Below are 7,483 nucleotides of genomic sequence, written 5' to 3'. Positions count from 1 at the left end.
TAGCAAATGTACAACGTTTCGACAAGGTTTTGTCGAAACGTTGTACATTTGCTATTATATTAAAGTTTTTCTTCATTACCTATTCAAGCCGTTTCCAGCCATTATTAGTTATTTATGATAAACTCGAACAGTTTTTACGACTTTAGTAAATACATATATATTATAATTTCTTCACCACTTCTTGATAAATTGCGATGATGTATATTTCACAAGAATCATCATTATATTCAATATTTACATACTGCAACTTTAAGTTTGAATATGTTGTGTACTATCATAAAATATACAAGCTCCATCGAGAGGTTCAAAACCACACTCATGAATAAAAGAGACCACAGTACACGGATCAGTTCCTCCCATATTTAACTTCTATAGGTACTACAAGTAGGGGTTGTAGCAGAAAATAAACCCCGTTAGGTCATCCGTCCGCGGTACCACAAGAGTGGTCTGTAGCAGAAAATAAACCCTGTTAGGACATCCGTCCGTGGCACCTGAGTAGCTTGTGAAAAGAGGTAGAACAGTTTCGAGCATGTTGCCCAGGGATCCCGAGGTGGTTCAGGAACACAACATTAATTCCACAATGATGTTCAGAAATCTTACAAACTCACTCCTAGACCCCATCATGCCTGTTTTAACCCTCAGTTTCGGCTCACCCCTAGTTCGCCTGTAAAGTGTTTGATTTGATTTATTTAGCTCCTAAGCTGTAGGAAACGTTCGCGAAAAAATAACGAACAACTTTACAACTTCACAACTACAAAAGAAGAATAGTACACCCTAGAGAACTGGGTCATCCTTAATTAACGGTAATTAAGACATATACTCTAGGGAATTTTGGTGAGTTAATTCTTTACTTTTATGTGGAAGATCATGATGTGTTTGTTCGTTGTTGTTTATCGCGTGATTTTCGAAATACTTTTTGTCTTGTTATTAAAAACATCAAGTTTATTTTGGTCAATAGCAGAAATTGTTTTCTCAGAATTTATAATGGAAATGTTCTTATCAAGATCGGCTACTGTGGATTTGTAGAAGTCTTGTGTGAGCTTCATAAGTGCAACTGAGGTGGAATGGAGGATTTTCTTCCATTGTAAACAAAATAGTTTGCCATTGACCCTATGGTAATTGGTGGATTCAGATTAAGTGATTTAGGTATAGTTTGTCATTGGCCCCTATGGTAACTGGTGGATTCAGAGTAAGTGATTTAGGCATAGTTTGACACTGTAAATGCTGTTCTAAAACGCCAGTATGGTTAATATATCTCAGTCTCTTTTCGTTCCGTTTTCTAAGTTGTTTGAAAGTTTTGGTAGGGTTGAGATTAGAATACGATTGGGAAGTTGTAATAGAGGGAAGGTTTAGTTTGAGGAGAGTAGAAGATGTTTCTATGGGACGTGAAGGTTCAAAGTCATCAGGTTTGGAACTTAGTGGAGGATTGCTAGGAATATAAAGGATACCAGAAGGAAGGTTGTTTTTAAGGTGTACAGAAGATTCGGCTTTTGGGAGGAGAAAGTTTTCAGAGATTGTGAAGTTTGGAAGGTCATCAGGCTCAGGGATTACTAGAATGTTATTAGGAATAAGAGTGGAAGTCGTAACTTCAACATAGGTTAGACATTTAGGCAAAGAGATACAATTAGAGTTTGGGACAGTTCCAGGAGAAACGTTTCAGACATTGTAAAGTTTGGAAGGTCATCAGGCTCAGGGATTACTAGAAGGTTATTAGGAATAAGAGTGGAAGTCGTAACTTCAACATAGGTTAGACATTTAGGCGAAGGGACACAATTAGAGTTTGGGACAGTTCCAGGAGAAACGTTTCAGAGATTGTGAAGTTTGGAAGGTCATCAGGCTCAGGGATTACTAGAAGATTATTAGGAATAAGAGTGGAAGTCGTAACTTCAACATAGGTTAGACATTTAGGCAAAGGGACACAATTAGAGTTTGGGACAGTTCCAGGAGAAACAGAGTTTGGAAGTGTAGTAGAGGTGTGGTATGCTCTTCGGGTTGAGGGTTTTTTAATGAGATAGGGGTATGGGGAATAGAAGAGGTTGAAGGAGATTTAGGACTAGGGGTGTTTGGTTGTTTACGCTGGAGTATTCAGTATTAGTTTGTAGGCAAGGAAGAATAAAGTTGGTAATAAAGAAGCGGAAATTACAGGATAGGGTAACGATTCCTTGGAAAGAAAGGTGTAAACTAAGAAATGTTTCAAGTTAGTGTTGTAAAGGAAAGACAAGTGTGGGTTACGTCGACATAGGTTATGTGCGAGAGCGTTGAATTTGTCAATTTTTTATTTAAAGTGTCAATAGTACAGACTTGTCTTAGAAATAGATCATCAGTATGTCTATTAAGGTCACGGTAAATAATGCTTGAGAAACATATGCGAAGGTCAGTTCGGAGAGTCAAAATATGTAACAGTAAGGTTTGTAGGTCATTAAAACAGTTATAAGTGGTCGTTGAGTTCCGTTTGAGGTCGTTAGTTCCAATATGAAGAATTAGTTATTTTACAGTCTGTGGCAGTAAAGATATAGAGTCTAAAAGGTCAAGTGAAGTGGCTCCACTAATGGATTTAATTAAAACATGCTGGTCTTTAACGTAAGAAAGGTGTTGATACAGGTATTTAATAATAGAATCTCCAAAAATGGCAATGTAAGGTGAAAGAAGAGGTATCTTACCATTGGTAAAATCGGGTCCATGAGTGGAATATCAATCTTGATAAAAGAGTTAGCACAAAGGATCACACATAAAGTGTAATAGACTTAAAATAAGACGCAAAACTCGAGCGCTTTCGAATAGTTGACTACTCTTATTCAGGATAACAAATATATATTAGTTTTCCTGTTTCTTTAGTTTGTCAGTGTTGATATGACAAGTTTAAAATGTTGGTATAAAAAATCTCAGTATCTCTTTGTTATTTAAGGAATTAACTTACTCTTCTTTATTATACTAAATGGAAGTCAGTAATTAAGGTGAGGACGTAAATACAGTGATTATAAAAACGTCAGCTTAATAAGAAGCAGATTCAACACGTCTTTAAAGAAGTTTATCCATAAACATCAAACGTGGATCTGGCCCAAATTTTGTGTGTGAAATAAACTGCACACACTTATAGTAATGTAACTTGAAATCTTGGTTTTGTCATCCTACATAATTCAACACCCCTTGTACTTTTTGTCATTAAAAACAAAATAAAACAAATTTATTAGAGCCAAAATAGTTTCTTGTATTCTCCATAACTGAAAATCTTCTCATGTGAATATGAGTTTTTTTATATACTTACAATATCATTTTTGGGAATATAAGGGAATGTTTATACGTGTATATACAGATGTAATTTTTTTGTTTTTCTTCGTTAAGATTGGTAGTCCTAACAACTGTACCGAGATAAAATTACCGATTAGCAGCATATGTTGCACTTCGTAATCTAAAACTCTTTAAACATCTGCAGAAAGAAACATATTTACTGCCTACATTAAATGTGTTTTTCTTCAGAAAGAAACATATTTACTGCCTACATTAGATGTGTTTTTCTTCAGAAAGAAACATATTTACTGCCTACATTAGATGTGTTTTTCGGCAGAAAGAAACATATTTACTGCCTACATTAGATGTGTTTTTCTGAAGAAACTAACATATTTACTGCCTACATTAGATGTGTTTTTCTTCAGAAAGAAACATATTTACTGCCTACATTAGATGTGTTTTTCTGCAGAAAGAAACATATTTACTGCCCACATTAGATGTGTTTTTCTTCTTGCTTTGTACGCAATATTTCATACGATACATTTCACTCCTGATACTGAGAGTCATGTGTCATACAGCACTGTCACGATTGTCAATTAGGAACAGAACAAGAATGAAATTACCAATGCACGGATGACTCGTGCTCTATTTATTATTATTATTTTTTTTCTATGTTGAAAGTCGATATTCAACTACAGTATAAGCCTCAAGTATCTTGTTTCTTTTACCACTAAATGCTGGAACATTGACGCAAGAATACGATGTTCTTTATCATAAATGACGTTGTCAATGTTCAACTTTCATGCCAATATAAGCAACGTGGAGTCTGGTGGGATCTGCTACTTGTATATATACATACACACATTCTAACATTCCTCCAGGTTGTTTGTGAAAAAATAAATATAGATGATAATATAAGTCGACAGATTTTAGGAATTTTACAATACGTTTCATATATTCTGTTATCTGATATCTTATATTATAATGATCGATCCTGGTATCAAACATAACTTTCATATTTGTCAATCACGTACTCAAAAACATATGGATTCCTAATTGGCCGCGTTCCACTTCTCATTACTAGAAAAATTCTGTTTTTATAACTATTATATTTCTAGAAATATTGTTTTATACTCAAACATACCAAAATAAATAATACTATAAATTCTTGAACGTTATAAGGAGTTTACAGTAGCTTCACATCTCAAAATGTCAAAATAGCTTAAAAATTTTGGATGCAATAAGATATCAAAGAAGTAAAAAATTTGCGTTTTAAAGTATTATTTCCTTTACTTTTGAGTTTTGAATATAAACAAATTATGATGGAATTTATTAAGGATTCGTTCCGTATCATAAATAATTAAGTGCTATTTTGAGAAACAAATATACGCCAATAATTTAGAGTTTAGTAACAGTGTGTTCAAACACAACTTTGAAACACATTGAAAATATATTTTAATTTGCAACGAACTTTCTCAACGTATTTTATTTCTCCGTGCTTATCTTATCACTTCTGTTGTTAAACTGGATTTAACAATGCGCAGTAGGGATGGTTAAAAATCATCTCTACACAGTATATGATTACGTTTGTTTACATATGAGCTAGTTAATAAAGTGTTTTAACACATCATATGATATTAAAAAAAGATCGTCTGTTTTGTTAAATGTGGTATATCTAGTTGAAATATATGACAGTTATATCTTATTAGCAAAGTATAAATATAATATTCATAGCTTGTGACTGCATTGTATATAGAAAGTTATAAAATACTTAACTCACCTTCAATCAGTTTATTTGATAATTATTTAAGTTTAATAATGATTTTTAAGATAAGAAGTATTAGCTTCACAATATATTTTATTGGCTTTAGCAATCGTCTATTGAACCAAAGCTAAGCTTTTTGATTATAGTAGATAATAAAGGTGTGGCGATACGATACGTATCGTTATACTGTCCGAATACGATACGATTCGTGTATCTTTACGAAATTTGACAAGCTTTCAGTAAACATTCTAAATCTTTTATACAGAAAAAATCAGAATTTCCAATAAAGTATTTTTACTAAAAATTAATGATTCAATAAAGGAAGATGAGTATTGAGTACTACATGTTGTCTTCATTTATTTTATCAAAAACATTACGTACAAAGTAACGTAACAATAACAGAATAGATAGATATTAACTTTGTTTTATTTTACTTCTCTTGTCAGCTGCCATGTAGTTGATCATACATGAGAATTTGAAAAAGCACTGTAAAGTGTGAAGTACTTAAATTAGACAATGCTAGTAATATAGATAATAAATTACAGACAAGACTGTCAAACGTGGTAACAACTTCTGTATCTAGATACGTATCGTGTCGACTACCATGATGAGATACTTACCGCTACTAGATAGATATATTGGTAGTTACAATATTTACTACCATATGATATTTGATTAGTTAATTGGCAAGTTTTTGTCAGTATATGTACATATATAACTGTTTAATCATATATATGTGGAAAGATTAAGCATAAATGTCAAATCAATCAAATAGGTTTATTAGTCATGAATTGAATACGCTTTAAACCAATTTAGATGTATGTAAAATAAAAATGTATTTAATCTTCTGCCTTTTGAGAATACTTTTAGTAACAATTGGACATGCGAAGATAATCCGGCCTTGTGTAACAAGATAACTTAAATCTATCTTCGCTGACAGAAAATTAGTCGTAAAACAAAATCGCATTTAGACTATGCAGCTTGAGCTAAAGGTTTTAAATTTAATTAATTAATTTTAATGACTCTAGAAAATTAAGTCTTATATCGTCTTTAAAGAATTATTGGGTTCACGATTAAATGTAGTAGAAGAAAAATAACTAAATATGATATGATTTTTATCCTTTTTTTTTCTTAAATGTGCAATTTTAAGTATGTTTCATAGCGTATTTCATGTAATCAAGCTATAATTTAGTAGCTTATACATATACTGTTATAATGAGTCCTCCTTAGCCCCCCAGTGGCACAGCGGTATGTCTGCGGACTTACAACGCTAGAAACCGGGTTTCGATACCCGTGGTGGGCAGAGCACAGATAGCCCATTGTGTACCTTTGTGCTTAACTTCAAACAAACAAACAAAAATAATGAGTCCTCTACTGGCTGAACGGCAAACTTAATGGCTTGTAATACTAAAATCTGGGTTTCGATTCCCCGTGATGGACACAGTGCAGACAGCCCATAGTATAGCATTGTGCTTAACAAAAATAGTACTGATTCAATAAAATTCGGTCTGTTTTTGAATGACGGATGTCTATGATGAACAAAACGCTTATATTACTTGTATGTTGTTATCCTTTTGTACATACAAAGATAAGTGTTCTGGCAATAACGAATTTATTTTTTAGAATGTTTGAATATTATCCTACGATATGAAAAAATTATATATTAACTCATTCAAGCCGTTTCCAAGCATTATTAGTCTCAAAGTGGGTTCCCCGAATTAACTCATGCAATTTCTTTCAAAACCACAATAAAATTATTATGGAATAAAAAATTTGCGAAACAGTAAGAATAAAACTAATAGAAATCATTCCACTTTAATGCCCAAGTTACATAGGGTACAAAATGTAAGAGTACCAGTTAAAAGAATACCCTGTGACAATCTGTGATTTGTACAAAATGTAAGAGTACCAGCTAAAAGAATACCCTGTGACAATCTGTGATTTGTACAAAATGTAAGAGTACCAGTTAAAAGAATACCCTGTGACAATCTGTGATTTTTACTCTAGCCGACCAAGAACTACTCAGATCGACCACAATAATACCTCATCCACTCTATAAACACTTGAGAGATGAAGAAATGATGCAAAGACTGAAATCAATAAATTCCGGGGTCAATGAGGTCAAAACAAATGTAGAAAAGATATGTAAACTGGAATATATCAAGAGTATTGAGTGGATGGAGGTAGATAAATATTAGCATCAAGATGTGGAGGGAAAAGTCAGAAATGGTCAATACAACCGACGTTTTGGAATGGATATAAGATCAGAGAACGACACTAATCACACCAACGGATGGTTCAGCCAAGACAGACTTGACTGCATGGATATAAGATCAGAGAACGACACTAATCACACCAACGGATGGTTCAGCCAAGACAGACTTGACTGCATGGATATAAGATCAGAGAACGACACTAATCACACCAACGGATGGTTCAGCCAAGACAGACTTGACTGCATGGATATAAGATCAGAGAACGACACTAATC

The 7,483-nt window shown here is 33.2% G+C and overlaps 1 protein-coding gene across 1 annotated transcript in view; it reads left to right on the top strand.

Moving 5' to 3' along the window:
- Nucleotides 1–7,483, top strand: part of LOC106464461 (cyclic nucleotide-gated cation channel alpha-3-like) — a gene marked incomplete at its 3' end in the record, with an annotated part of 32,349 nt that overhangs the window by 4,210 nt on the left and 20,656 nt on the right. The window contains 2 exon segments of the mRNA NM_001314154.1: nt 4,072–4,113; nt 6,033–6,058.

This window comes from Limulus polyphemus, unplaced genomic scaffold, assembly GCF_000517525.1.
Source record: "Limulus polyphemus unplaced genomic scaffold, Limulus_polyphemus-2.1.2 Scaffold5017, whole genome shotgun sequence".
NCBI classification, from domain to species: Eukaryota; Metazoa; Arthropoda; class Merostomata; order Xiphosura; family Limulidae; genus Limulus; species Limulus polyphemus.
Note: the sequence above shows the minus strand (reverse complement) of the source record. Positions and strands in the feature narration are given on the sequence as shown.